Raw genomic sequence first — 15,825 nt, forward strand, 5'->3', positions numbered from 1 at the left:
CATGGAATACAGGGAGAACTAGCCATTTGGATACAGAACTGGCTCAAAGGTAGAAGACAGAGGGTGGTGGTGGAGGGTTTGTTTTTCAGACTGGAGGCCTGTGACCAGTGGAGTGCCACAAGGATCGGTGCTGGGCCCTCTACTTTTTGTCATTACATAAATAATTTGGATATGAGCATAAGAGGTACAGTTAGTAAGTTTGCAGATGACACCAAAATTGGAGGTATAGTGGACAGCGAAGAGGGTTACCTCAGATTTGGACCAGATGGGCCAATGGGCTGAGAAGTGGCAGATCGAGTTTAATTCAGATAAATGTGAGGTGCTGCATTTTGGGAAAGCAAATCTTAGCAGGATTATACACTTAATGGTAAGGTCCAAGGGAGTGTTGCTGAACAAAGAGACCTTGGAGTGCAGGTTCATAGCTCCTTGAAATTGGAGTCGCAGGTGGATAGGATAGTGAAGAAGGTGTTTGGTATGCTTTCCTTTATTGGTCAGAGTATTGAGTACAAGGGTTGGGAGGTCATGTTGCAGCTGTTCAGGACATTGGTTAGGCCACTGTTGGAATATTGCATGCAATGCTGGTCTCCTTCCTATCGGAAAGATGTTGTGAAACTTGAAAGGGTTCAGAAAAGATTTACGAGGATGTTGCCAAGGTTGGAGGATCTGAGCTACAGGGAGAGGCTGAACAGACTGGGGCTGTTTTCCCTGGAGCTTCGGAGACTGAGGGGTGACCTTATAGAGGTTTACAAAATGGATAGGATAAATAGACAAAGTCTTTTCCCTGGTGCCAGGGAGACCAGAACTAGAGGACATAGGTTTAGGGTGAGAGGGGAAAGATATAAAAGAGACCTAAGGGGTAACATTTTCACGCAGAGGGTTCTACGTGTATGGAATGAGCTGCCAGAGGATGTGGTGGAGGCTGGTACAGTTGCAACATTTAAGAGGCATTTGGATGGGTATATGAATAGGAAGGGTTTGGAGGGATATGGGGTGGGTGCTGGCAGGTTTGACTAGATTGGGTTGAGATGTCTGGTCGGCATGGACGGGTTGGACTGAAGGATCTGTTTCCATGCTGTACATCTCTATGACTCTATGGCTAGTTTTCTGCTTATTTGTCCAGTGTAATGTTTGTTAAGGTTCTTGCAAGGTATTTTGTAAATGACATTAATTTTGCTTGTTGTCTGTGTAGGATCTTTCAAGTTCATTAGCTGATGTTTTAGTATGTTGGTGGGTTTATGGGCTACCATGATACCAAAAGGTATGAGAAGTATGGCAGTCATTTCTGAGATGTCTTTGATGTAGGGGAGAGTGGCTAGGGTTTCTGGACACATTTTGTCTGCTTGTTTGGGCTTGTTTTACAAAACATCACAAAAGACATGACCCACTCTCACTAGTATCCTTACATACAGATGACAAAGGACATCACTTTGTCTGTGACAACACATTCATCCTCGGACAAGCCAAACAGAGGCGCGCGTGAGAATTCCTAGAAGCATGACATTCCAGCAGGAACTCTATCAACAAACACATTGACTTGTATCCCATTTACCATCCCCTGAGGAAAAAGGACAGGAAATGACATCACCGACCCAAGGAAACCTAAATACATAAATAAAAAGCGGGCTATACAACGATTGCTTCACCGGAGGCTCACTGATGATGATATCTAGTATGGTGATGAAACGTCTGAAAATGAACCTTCCAGCTCAGCGAGCCAACTTACATCCACAAAAGTTAAGTATAATACAAGATATAAAAGCAAATGTAATAAACTGTGAAATTGACACAAACTATACCGAGGACACTAACTAAATGCATGATTAAAACTAAACAAAGGTTAAACATTATAAGAAGCTTGTGTAGATTTAATCACAGAAACTTTAATCAGGCTTTTTACCCTTGGAATTCCCTGCACTGTCACCACTTGCCTTTCCCCTCCCTGCTGTCTAGGTTGGAAACTTTGGGGTCTCAGGAATTCCAGCTCACCACTGAGAAAATACAGGTTTAAAATGCCTGAGATTCTTGCTGTCGTTTCTAATGTTTCAGAATAGGCCTGTGTCTAAAAACTCTTGTTCGGACAGCGCTTGGTTGGCATACCCCCCACTCGGGTGTCCATTGTTGTGATGATGCTGTTGGTGTGTTTTCCTGATTCATCTTCTCTGTTTGGTCTTTGTGGTTCTTGGTTCCCAGTTGCTTGTTGGGGCTGGAGCCTGTGGGGAAACTGTTTCTGCAGAAGCTTGTTATTGAAAAGGCTCTCTCCCTCCAGTCACACCAGGGCTGGCAGTACACAGTCTGTGTGTCCCATTATCTCCTCTCAAATTTATGTTGTCCGTTGTATTTCTGGTGTTTGCTTTGAGGTCTAGTTAAGAGTATTAGTGAAAGCATTTTGATTGAAGTTGAGTGTCTGGTATCTGTATAGATTCCATAAATGTCTGCTGCTGGGTAGCCTGAAATGTAAAAGTTAGTTTTCGTTGAGAGTGTTAGGTTTGGTTGATCGTTCTTTTAGAGTTGAGGTGTGAATCAGAATTCAAGCATGAACAATAGTCCCACACCGAAGTCATTCTTGCTATGTGTGTGTTTGTTGCAGCCTGAGCTGCACTTTAGATATTAGGAAAGCCCAAGGTCTTGTCCAGTATTTTAGATGATAGCGATTGTTGTTCAATCCTTCAAGGCAAGGATGCCCAGATGCTATGACAACAGATGAATGGACACCGCGCAACAATCACCAGACAGAAACATTCCCTTCAGTCAAGGAACACTTCAGTGGTCAAGGGCATTCATCCTCCAAACTTCTAAGGTGGCTTTCGAGATACACAACAACATAGAATTGCTGAGCAGAAACTGCTAGCCAAGTTCTGCACCGATGTAGATGGCCTCAACCGTGATCTTGGGTTCATGTCGCGCTACATGTAACCCCACCATACTGTTCTGTATTGTAAAATCTTCCTTACTGTCTTGTATTGACACTATCAAATTGGTAACTTGTTATGATCTCTCTACCTTAATTAGTTTGTACAGTTTTAGATTACTTGTTACTTTGGATAGACTTATTTCTGCCATTTAGTTTGGTTGCAGCACCATTTTATTTTTATTTTTTGTAATTATCTGTCTGCCTCAATTAACTGGATAATAGGCCATCCCTTCACTTGCTATTCAGCTGGTGACATTTTATCACACTGTCTGACACTTTTGATCACCTGCAGAGACTTGTTATTCAGCCTGTTGACAAACCACTCACCATTTCTATGATCTTTTGATCTCGTTTCCAGCATCTGCAGTCATTGTTTTTACCTCTATATATTCTGTGCCTGTGTTTTTCTTCACTTCATCTGCTGAAGGAGCAGTGCTTCAAAATCTTGTGAATTCAAATAAACCTGTTGGAGTATAAACTGGTGTTGTGTGACTTCTGATAGTGTTTGCACTAGTTGCCTCCTTATAATGTTACTCTGTAAATGTAATTATTAACTTAGATTTGTCACCTGGGCTTAGCATATCTGAAACAGTGTTTAGCTGTCAATGGAAGATAAAGTTTTTAAGAGTTGCCACATTGAAACACGAAGTAAGTATGCAAGGATGTGTTTTTGTTGGGTGGGATGCCTTTCACAGGTTCTTACCCCTTACTACTAGGCCATCTTTAGACTGTTAATCTAGAGAGCTAGTAAATGTCTGGGGGTTTGTGTTCAAATCCCTCCATGGCAGATGGTGGAAATTGAATTCAATAAAAATATGGAATTGGGTGCGTAATGGTAACTATAACATCATTGTCAAGTGTTGGGAAAAACTCATCTGGTTGTCTAGTGTCCTTTTGGGATGGGAAACCTCTGTCCTTACCTAATCTGACATACATGTGACTCCAGATCCACAACAATGTGACTCTTCACTGTCCTCTGGATAGTTAGGGATAGGTAACAAATACTGGCTTTGCCTGTGATGTCCACATCCTATGAATGAATAAAGGGAAAGAAAATCTGACTCTGGCTGCAGTTATTGATGCACTGCTTCAAATATGAAGACTTGTTGAAGAGCAGGTCAGTTACAATGTCATCATCAAGCTCAGCAAGAACAATGATGTCCAGCATGTGCCACATGGACTCCAGAGTGAGAAGCTCCTCCAAGGAAGCAGAGTAAAATATTGCAATTGCTATATCTACACTTCTCACTGTAATTTTCTGCAATTCTCAGAAAAATATGGCTCTATGGATTAAGACATTATTAGTAAAATGCATTACCTGTTGGACTATGTTCTTAAGTAATAGCTAATCCTAGTCTGGTGGTTATTAAGATTACCACTGTCTTGAGATTTTATTCTGAGAGCTGCCACAATTCTTATGTGCTGCCTCCTTCCAAGGTCTGCTCAGAGATCAGGACTTCCCCTTCCAAATATGGCTGCTGACACCTTTATGAAACCTTCAGAATCACATAAAATGTAAATAAAATGCTGCCCACTCCAGACCATAAGCTTCCTTAAGATAAGGTTTAATTTCCTGGATTAGGACCTTGCTTTTCAGCCCAGAAAGGCTGTGCTGCATTATTGTGGCACCCTGTGCTCCACAACTGCAGTTGACATCCTTGTTGAGGAAGAAATGGGGGATCAATGTCAATCTCCTGATGATGAAGATGAAGATCAGGACATTGACCGGAGGAACACCCAAGACAGCATTATGGAGCAATGAGTATGAGAAGCCAGGAAGAACCTTATTGAAACCCAAATCCACACTGAATAAGCCGGGTTGGGACTTGCTTTAATAGAGTCATAGAGATATATAGCACGGAAACAGACCCTTTGGCTCAACTTGTCCATACTGACCAGATATCCTAGCATAATCTAGTTCCATTTGCCAGCACTTGGCCTATATCCCTCTAAATCCTTCCTGTTCATATATCCATCGAGATGCCTTTTAAATGCTGTAATTGTACCAGCCTCCATCACTTCCTCTGGCAGCTCATTTCATACACGCACCACCCTCTGCAACTGGATCCTCAGTGTCCTGACACACAGGCCACAATCAATGAAGATTGGGGACAATATTTCATTCTCACTAACACTCAACAGTGGAGCCCCCTACTGTACTCACTGTATAACCATGACTGCGTCACCAAATACCAGACTAATGCCATTTATAAGTCTACTGATAACACCACCATAGTCGGTTAAATCTCAGATGGCGACGAAACAGACTACAGACGGAAGGTGGAAGACCTGGAAAAATGATGCACTGAGAACAACCTAGCTCTCAATGCTGGCAAAACCAAGGTATTCATTATTGACTTTTGGCGGGTTGTTACTCCTGCCCCTCTACATATTGACAGCACAGCGGTGGAATAAGTGGAGAGCGTCAAGCTCCTGGGAGTAGTCATTCACAATAAGCTTTCTTGGACTCTTCATGTGGATGCACTGGCTACAAAGGCCCAACAATGTCTCTTCTTCCTCAGGTAGCTGAGGAAATTTGGCATGACGGCGAATACCTTTGCCAACTTTTATAGGTGCGCTATCGAGAGCATTCTGTCTGGATATATCACTACCTGGTATGGCAACTGTACCATTTAAGATTTGAGATGGTTACAGAGATTGTGATTGTCCAGGCCAAGTTCACCAAAGGCCAATCTCCCATCTATAGAATCCCTGTCTACCAAGTCCGCTGTCAAGGAAAGGCAGCCAGCATTCTCAATGATCCATCCCATCCTGGCAATATTTTTCTACCATCTGGGAGCAGATACAGAAGCCTGAACACACACACACCAGCCTGTTTTGAAACAGTTTCTACCCTACTGTTGTTAGAATACTGAATAGACTCACAAACTCTTAACATTCATCTGTACTTGTGTTTTTGTTTTTGCTACTGTTTATCTATTATTTACTTACTTATTTATGCTACTTTACTGTGATCTGCCTGTGTTGCTGGCAGGAAAAAGCATTTCACTGTGCCTTGGTACACGTGACAATAAATTCAATTCAATTATCTGCATGAAAAGGCTGCCCCTTAGGTCCCTTTTATATCTTTCCCCTCTCACCCTGAACCTATGCTCTCTAGTTCTGGACTACCCCACCCCAGGGGAATAAAAACTTTGTCTATTTACCCTATCCGTGCCCCTCATGATTTTATAAACTTCTATAAGCTCACCCCTCAGCCTCCGATGCTCCAGGGAAAATAGCCCCAGCCTGTTCAGCCTCTACCTATAGCTCAAATCCTCCAACCTTGGAAACATCCTGGTAAATCATTTCTGAACCCTTTCAAATTTCACAACATTCTTCTGAATATTCTTCTGAATCTTTCACAATATTCCAAAAACAGCCTAACCGATGTCCTGTACAGCCGCAACAAGACCTCCCAACTCATATACTCAATGCTTTGACCAATAAAGGAAAGCATACCAAATACCTTCTTCACTATCCTATCTACCTGCGATTCTACTTTCAAGGAACTATGAACCTGCACTCCAAGGTCTCTTTGTTCAGCAACACTCCATAGGACCTTACCACAAAGTGTATAATTCCTACTGTGATTTGCTTTCCCAAAATGCAGAACCTGACATTTATCTTAATTAAACTGCATCTGCCACTCCTCAACCCATTGGCCCATCTGATCAAGAGCCTATTGTAATCTGAGGTAACATTCTTCACTGTCCACTACATCTCCAATTTTGGTGTCATCTGCAAACTTACTAATCATACCCCCCCACATTCACATCCAAATAATTTGCATAAATGAGGAAAAGCAGTGGGCCCAGCATCGATCCTTGTAGTAAACCGCTGGTCACAGGCCTCCAGTCTGAAAAGCAACCCTCTACCACAACCTACCTTTGAGCCAGTTCTGTATCCAAATGGTCAATTCTCCCTGTATTCCATGAGATGTAACCTTGCTAACCAGTCTCACATGAATGCCTTAGTGAAGTCTATATAGATAATGTCTACTGCTCTGCCCACATCAATCCTCTTTGTTACGTCTTCAAAAAACTCAATCACATTCATGAGACATGACCTTCCATGCACAAAGTCATTCTGACTATCCCTTATCAGTCTGTGCCTTTCCAAATATGTGTAAATTCTGTCCCTCAGGATTTTCTCCAACAACCTGCCTACCACCGATGTCAGGCTCACCGGTCTGTAGTTCCCTGGCTTTTCTTTACCACTTTTCTTAAATAGTGGCATCACGTTAGCCAACCTCTAGTCTTCCGACACCTCAACTATAACTATCGATGACACAAATATCTCAGCAAGAGGTCCAGCAATCACTTCCCTAGCTTCCCACAGAATTCTAGGCTACACCTGATCAGGCCCTGGGGATTTATCCACTTTTATGCATTTCAAGACATCCAGCACCACTGCCTCTGTAATATGGACAATTTTCAAGATATCGCCATCTATTTCCCCACATTGTATACATCCCATGTCCTTCTCCACTCTTTTGGTTATATGGCATGTAGCCCTTGCTTAGTGAAAAGAATGTGTGGATCGTTATTTTTGCAGTTTTTGACTTTTTCTATTGTTGAATAAATATTTCATTATTATTCTGATTGTACACTTGATATCTTCAGGCAAAGCCACTTTCAAGCATCTAACTATTAGAATGTGAACCCTTATTGACAGCTGGAGGAAAACAAAACAAAAGTCTATGAGGAAGTCCATTAATATTACAAGTAAGGTTAAGCAGCTATGAAGCTTCAGTCAGCATAAGATATCTGAGTTTTGCACGTTGAAGTCTCTCATGATAGACAGCATGTTGAGCAATCCTGATCCAGCTACTTCCAAAATCAGATTGCCCACAAGGTTTCAGAGTGCATGTAGACCGCTAAGTTGCCCTGAAGTGCTCAAACATCTTACAATTTGTGTTAAACTTGAAAGAGGCTGCATTTTACACAGCAAACTATTATGCTATGAGGGAGAATGGCCATATGAACTCCACATTGTACATCTCCCAGCCTTGAAAGACAGTAAGCCCCTTTGAAAATCTGTTGTACAAAAGAACCTTTCCCTCCAAAGATGTGTGGAATCATCATTGATTCCATACTCACACTCACCCTACTTGTATGTAGAAGGACATGTGCAGACCAGGCCCTAGCATAATCTAACTAAGATCTTTTGGCCTTTTGTCTACTTTAAAGTTCAATGCTTTGGCTGCTGTAATCATTGTCAGCATTCACAAATGCATGACACCTGATGCTATCTGCAGTGAAGGAGTCAGTTGCTTGTCACACACAACACTGTATCTGAGCTCCTTGTGAAGCAGAAACATCAAGATTGTTCAAAAATAATTGAGTTATAGCCAAGCTGCTCGATGATGTACACAATGCACACTGGTTTTACATATCTAAGAAAAGATTGCCAGCAAGTAAAGCTAGAAACCATCTACCAAAGCACATGATGCAGGCCAAACTCAGAGAAATAAACAGCTGAGCATGTGATAAGACAGCAGAATCTCAGGAAGTTGTTGAAAATGTATGACCTAAATGGTGTCCATGAAGCTGTCCAACTTGATTATGCTCCCCAAAACCAACTAGATAATACATGTTCTCTGGGCAGATGGCAATCAGCTGTGAAAAAACAGGCATGAGATTTCTCTCTCATTTGCTGGAGCACTTTAACAATCCCTGGTACAAGAGATCACAGTATGGCAATGAAGCTTTTGAGTCACTTCCATAGCATCACATTCTGAATGAGGCCCTCGATCAGTCTCAAGCTGAAGTCAACACATTCCTTTAAGTAAATTGCTGAGGTATGTCTCCTGGATCTGCTGGCATACCACTAAAATTATTCAAAACAGTGGAACTCTCATTCTCAGAATCATACCTAACAATATCCCAGACATCACCATCACCATCCTTGGATATGTCCTGCCCTACCGGCAGGATAGACCCAGCATAGGTGGTGCCACAGTGGTATACTGTTGGGGGGAGTTGCTCTGGGAGTCCTCAACATTGACTCCGGACCCCCAAGAAGTCTTGTGACTTCAGGTTAAACAAGAACCAAGAAACCTCTTGCTGATTACCACATACTGCCATTCCTCAGCTGATGAATCAGTACTCCTTCATGTTGAACAACACTTAGAGGAAGCACTGAGGATGGCAAGGGCAGAAAATGTACTCTGGGTGGGGGACTTCAATGTCCTTCATCAAGACTGACTTGGCAGCAGTACTACAGATCGAGTTGATTGGATCCTAAAGGACATAGCTGCTGGAGTGGGTCTGCGGCAGTTGATAATGGAACCAACAAGCAGGAAACATCTATGGTCTGTATGCTCCAATCAACCCAACCTTCCTGTTGCCAGCCATTTCAATGCCCACTCCCACTCCCCCAATGATATGTCATCCTGGGCCTCCTCCATGGTCAAAATAAGGCCACATAAGGCCTCCCCTTCCACCTCGTGAGCTTACAACCATACGGCCTTAACATAGAATTCACCAGCTTCCAAATCTCCCCACCCCCTACCTCATCCCAGGTCCAGCCATCCCCTCTTTGCCCAGCCCCCTTGACCTGACCTAATCTGTCCATCTTCCTTCTCACCTATCCACTCCAACCTTCCCACTGACCATTCATAGTCCCCTCTTACCTGCATCCACCTATCGTCATCTCACCTACCTCTCCTCCAGCCCCAGACCCCTCCCTCTACTTATTTCTCAGCCTCTTTCCCCCTCCCCAATGCTGATGAAAGGTTCTAACCTGAAATATTGACTCCCCTGCTCCTCTGATGCTGCTTGACCTACTGTGTTTTATCCAACACCACATTTTATTGATTCTGACTTTCCAGCAACTGCAGTCCACACTACCTCCAAGTTGTGTGGATATGCCAATGTTGGACTGGGGTGGACAAAGTTAAAAAATCACACAACACTAGGTTCTCGCCCAATAGGTTTATTTGGAAGTACTAGCTTTCAGAGCACTGCTCCTTCAGGTTACTTTCAAATAAGCCTGTTGGATGATAACCTGGTGTTGTGTGAGTTTTAACTATCTCCAGGCTGACCTCATCTTTAGCAATCTGCCAGCTGCAGATGCATCTGTCCATGACAGTATCAAAAAGAATGACCACCACACAGTCCTTGTCAAAATGAAATCCCGCCTTCACATTGAGAATAATGTCCATCGTGCTGTGTGGTACTATCCCCATGCTAAATGGGACTGACTTTGATCAGATCTAACAACTCAAGTCTGGCCATCCATGAGGTGCTGTGGGCCATTAATAGTAGCAGAATTATACTCCAACACAATTTATAACCTCTTAGCCTGGCACATTTCCCACTCAACCATTACCATCAAGCCAAGGAATCAACCCTGGTTTAATAGACAGTGTAGGAGGGCAACCTTCTTCAGGACTTCTCCACCTCCTGATGCTGCCTGGTCTACGATGTTCTTCCAGCTTCCTGCCTGTCTCCTTTGGATTCCAGCATCTGCAGTTTTTTTGTCTCTAAACAGCACATGCAACAAGTGGTAGAGCTAAGCGATTCAACAGCCAGTGGATCAGATCTAAGTTCTGCAGTCCTGCGACAAATGGTGGTGGATGATTAAACTACTCAGAGGCAGATTCTCCACAAATATCTTTCACAGCAATCTTCAGCCAGAAGTGCAGAGTGGATGATCCATCTCAGCCTCCTCCAATGGTCGCCAGCATTACAGATACCAGTCTTCAGTCAATTCGATTCACTCCATTGATATCAAGGAATGGTTGGAGACACTGGATACGCAAAGGCTACAGGCCCTGACAACATTCCAGCAATAATTCTCTACCAGAAAATGCTGCTCCTGTAGCTAAGCTATTCTAGGACAGTTACAATACTGGTATTTACCCGACAATGTAGAAAATTTCCCAGGTATATCCAGTACATAAAAAAGCTGGACAAATCCAACCCGGCCAATTACCAGCCCATCAGTCTACTCTCAATCATTAGTAAAGTGATAGAAGGTATCATCAACATTGCTGTCAAGCAGAACCTGCTCAGTGACACCCAGTTTGGGTTCCTCCAGAGCCACTCACCTCCGGACCTCATTACAGCTTTGGTCTAAACATGGATAAAGAAGCTGATGTCCAGAGGTAAGGTGAGAATGACAGCTCTTGACATCAAGGCTGCATTCGAACAAGTGTGGCACCAAGGAGACCAAGCAAAATTGGAATCGATGGGTATTGGTAGCAAACTCTCTGGTTGTTGGAGTCATACCTGACACAAAGGACAATGGTCGTTGGAGGTCAGTCATCTCAGCTCTAAATCATCTCTGCAGGTGTTATTCAGGATAGTGTCCTCGGCCCAACCATCTTGAGCTGCTTTATCAATGAACGGAGTCCCTCCATCATAAGGTCAGAAGTGGGGATGTTTGCCCATGATTGCACAATGTTCAGCACCATTCGCAACTCCTCAGATACTGAAGCAGTCCATATTCCAAATGCAACAAGATCTGGACAATATTCAGGCTTGGGCTGACAAGTGGCAAGTTATATCCATGCCATATAAATGCCAGGTTATGACCATCATGAATAAGAGACAATCTAACCACTGCCCCTTGGCATTCAATGGTATTACCATCACTGAATCTCCCACTGTCAACATCCTAAAGGTTATCATTGACCAGAAACTCACCTGGCCTCACTACATAAATGCAGTGGTTGCAAGAACAGGTCAGAGGCTAGGAATACTGCGATGAGTAACTCACTTCCTGATTCCTCAAAGCCTGTCTACCATCTACAAGGCACAAGTCAGGCGTGTGTTGGAATACTCCCCACTTGCTTGGTTGAGTGCAGCCCCAATAACACTCAAGAAGCTTGACACCATCCAGGACAAAGCAGCCCGCTCAATTAGCACTACATCCACAAGCATCCACTCCCTCCAACACCAATGCTCAGTAGCAGCAGTGTGTACTATCTATAAGAAGCACTGCTGAAATTTGCCAAGGATCCTTGGACAGCACCTTCTAAAGCCACGGGCACTTCCATCTAGAAGGACAAGTGCGGCTTGAAGTTCCCCTTGAAAGCACTCACCATCCTGACTTGGAAATATATTGCCATTCCTTCACTGTTACTGGGTCAAAATCCTGGATTTCCCTCTCTAATGGCATTGTGGATCAACCCACAGCAGATGGACTACAGCGGTTCAAGGCAGCAACTCACTACCACCTTCTCAAGGGCAACTAGGAACAGTCAATAAACGCTGGTCAACCAGCAACTTGCACATCACACAAGATGAATACATATTTTAAAAGTTCATATGGTTTTAAAAAACTCACCAGCCTTCTCTGCTTAACCTTGAACCTTTGATTTTGACCCAAGGTTATGAGGTTGCTTCTATAACTCATCGATACATTGGAAGGGAGGTAAGTTCATCTGTGACAATCACAAAGTTGTATTACCCCTGTCTACAATAGGAAAAAAACTTGGAAGAATTATTATTAACAGGATTGCACATATTTTACAGACTCAGTGTACCCAAATTTGACATGACGTTTCTGCTGGACAAAGATCCTGATGATATGAAGACAGATGATGGTTTGGACAGATTGTTAACTTTAACGGACAAAATTTATCAAAAATACGATTTATCAACTGTTCTGAGGCATGGTCAGATTTTAACATATTTAGAAAGGCTGATGAAATTTCATTTGGAAATTCCCTAATCTGTGCTGGCATTTAAACTATCAGACTACCAAAGTATCAAATATGGAGAGAGTTTAGTTTTGACAGGAGTTAAATTTGCAGATAAACATACAGCACTGGAACAAATGTCAGAAACTCTAAAAAAAATCCTTAGGATAACATTCCTTTCCAGCAGAATGAGGAGCACAAAGGAAATGATTGCTGATATGGTTATGGGCCAGGCCAGACCCCCTCAAAACAGTTCAAGAAGGTAGCCCAGACCTAACTTTTCTAGTTGTTTTAAGCAGGCAAAGTGTATGAACCAAAAGTGATGCAGCTGGCCTAACCACTTGCTTTTAAACAAAACAATTTATTTATACACGAACAAAAGAGAACAGAATATAGAATAACCTCGGTAATTGAAAACCTCGGTAAACACTACCGCAACTTAATGACGCTGTTCCAAATACTTGGAAACATCTCCACAAACAACCCCTTGGCAAAAAACGTAAAATCAAACACAGTTTCTTACAGGAGAGATGTCAGAGAGAGAAAGGATCAGCTTAGAGCTGTCTCTTTGGGTCCAACAGCTTCTCTGTGTTTCCGGTTAAACATGACAAGCAGCTACAAACAAAACAGCTTGCTAAAAAGAAAAACAAACCAGAGAAAAGCTGAGCTGGAAAAACTAGCCACTCTCTGTTTCATGGTACAAGTTTTTTTTTCAAAAAGTGGAAGCCTTTTACCTGAGGCAATATCTATTAGCTATAATCAAATTGGCCCTAAAGCCCATACAAACCAGACATATCGGAACCTCTGCATTTACTACCCCTCTTGAAAAAAACACAAGGACAGAATAACCCTGTCAAAAGAGCAGCATCATTACAATATGACTCAATGGAGGGCACAATGTTAAATTGGTGAAACCGTCTAGATATGGATCACAGGGGGCAGTATAAAAAGAGAAATATGACTGAGATAAATGAGGGCAGAATTGCTATTGATAATTTGAAGAAGCAAAGAGAATTTAGGATTTAGAGTAAGAGAAACATCAATTCCTTGTCTATAAGAATTACTAAAAATGTTCTCTTAAATCTACTTTCAAGTTTAAAGATTCTACCACTGATGAGGCTCGACTACTGATGCTGGAACTGCAAGCTCAGGCATACTAAGGGCCTTCTGGCTTCCCACAAACCCGGCCTTCTTGTGGAAACCCAACCAGCGTGGGGAGACGACCCAACAACACGGTGACCTGACATTGGAGGCCCTACCAGACTGACTGCAAAACGCCCTGGAGTGCTCATGAATGAGACGAGTGCCCAGGACCCCATTGGACATCTACTTATCTTGATGACACCTTGGAACTCTCAAGACCGTGATTTGTGCACAGGACCCCATTGGGAACACACACTTACCTCTCAGAGCAGCAGATTTCCTTCATAGACACCCAGGATTGACTAAGAGCAGCCACCAACCAGGAAATGTGGCTGGACTTCAGGTGAGACTAGAACTTCGGGATTTCGAGTCCCCACAGTATAGTCCTGGTAAGCATCCAAGCCATTGAGAACAAAATGGATGAACTTAAAGCTGGACTCAAAAAGAGTTGAGAGAATGCTCTGTGCTTTGTCCTACAGAGACATGGCTCACTCCTGCTACACCTGACTGTGCCTTACAACCTTAGGGCTTCTCAGTTCACTGAAAGGACCCCTCAGCGTCCTTGGGCAATGTAAGGGGCAGTGGGGTCTGCCTCCTGATCAACACCCTGGTGCTCAGATGTGGTGATCCTAGCGAGTTACTGCTCCCTGGACCTAGGATACCTTACAGTAAAGTGCCATCCCTACTACCTGCTGAATAAGTTTACCTCTATCCACCCTGATAATAGTTTACATCCCATTCCATGCAGAAGTGAAAAGTACACCTGACGAAGTGTACAACACTGCAAACAGTCTTGAGACAGAACGCCCCAAGGCCTAGTCCATCGTAGCCGGTGACTTCAACCAGACCAACCTCAAGAACTTACTGCCAAAATACCACCAACACATTTCCTGTCCAACCAGAGGCCCAAATGTCCTTCACCATTGCAATACAACCATCAAAGATACTTACTGCTCCAGCCCCCATCCGCATTTTGTAAAATCACAATGTTGTGCTCCTCCTCCCAGAAATTGAAACATGAGAACCCAGTATAGAAAGTAATGCAATGTTGCAATGAGCCAACAAAAAAGCTTCAATTGGACTGCTTACAGTCAGTGGACTGGTCCATATTCAAGAACTCAGCAACCAACTTATACAACTGTTAGAGACTTCATTAGTAAGTGCGTAGAAGACTGCATGCCATCTGAATACTCCCCAACCAGAAAGCATGGATGAACCAGGAGATCCACTCACTACTGAAGTCCAGGTCTGCTCTGTACACGTGGGGCAAACCTACCTTATACAGGAAATCCATGTACGAACTTTATAAGGCCATCAAAGACACCAAGCGGCAATACCAAACTAAGCTTCAGACCCAGACCAATGACACGGACATTGGTTGTTTGTGACAAAGCTTACACGACTAATGGGCTACAAAGAGAAGTTGAGTAGAAATCATGGGCAACAGTACATCCCAATCCGACAAGCTCAATTCATTCTATGCTTTCTTTGAACAGAATCTCACTGAAACAATGTCACCTACCCTCAGATACACTTGCACCTATGGTCACTGCTGTAGACATTGGATCGGTCTTCATGTGATGAACCCATGGAAAGTGATTGGCCCGGATGGAGTCCCCAGCCAAGCACTCAGATCCTGTGTAGACCAATTGGTGGGAGTAATCGCAGATATCTTTAACCTCTCCTTACTATGATCTGAACACCCTACCTGCTTCAAGAAGACCACCATTATTCTAGTGCCAAAGAAAAATCATGCAGTGTGCCTCAATGACTAATGCCCAGTGCACCTGACCTCCATGACTGTGAAGTGCTTTGAGAGGTTAGTCATGGCTCATGTCAAGTCCAGCCCACCGAATTGCCTGATATTTTGCAATTAACCTCCCAACACAACAGGTCCACAGCAGACACCATCCCCCTGGCCCTACAACATCCCTGAAATAGCTGAATAACAAAGATACCTAAGTCAGCCTTCTACTTATTGACTACAGCTCTGCCTACAACACCATAATTCCAAAAAAAACTCATCTCTAAATTCTAAGACATAGGTCTTGGCTCCCCGCTCTGTAACTGGATCCTTGCCTTCCTGACCCATAGACCACAACAGCAATGACGGGGGATA

At 43.2% G+C, this 15,825-nt stretch overlaps 1 protein-coding gene across 7 annotated transcripts in view; it reads left to right on the forward strand.

Annotated features, from left to right (window-relative positions):
- Positions 1-15,825, forward strand: part of LOC122539382 (interleukin-15-like) — a 210,967-nt gene that overhangs the window by 111,765 nt on the left and 83,377 nt on the right. For 2 of the 7 annotated variants that reach the window (XR_006309060.1, XM_043674163.1), the window contains one exon: positions 13,658-13,882. The exons of 3 other annotated variants lie outside the window; for them this stretch is intronic. The gene's annotated coding sequence lies outside the window, so the exon portion shown is untranslated. Of the gene's footprint in view, positions 1-1,409; positions 1,429-2,671; positions 3,185-13,657; positions 13,883-15,825 lie in introns of those variants that run through there. 2 more of the 7 variants (XM_043674165.1, XM_043674167.1) reach the window with 2 other exon arrangements.

This window comes from Chiloscyllium plagiosum, chromosome 32 (genome assembly GCF_004010195.1).
Source record: "Chiloscyllium plagiosum isolate BGI_BamShark_2017 chromosome 32, ASM401019v2, whole genome shotgun sequence".
NCBI classification, from domain to species: domain Eukaryota; kingdom Metazoa; phylum Chordata; class Chondrichthyes; order Orectolobiformes; family Hemiscylliidae; genus Chiloscyllium; species Chiloscyllium plagiosum.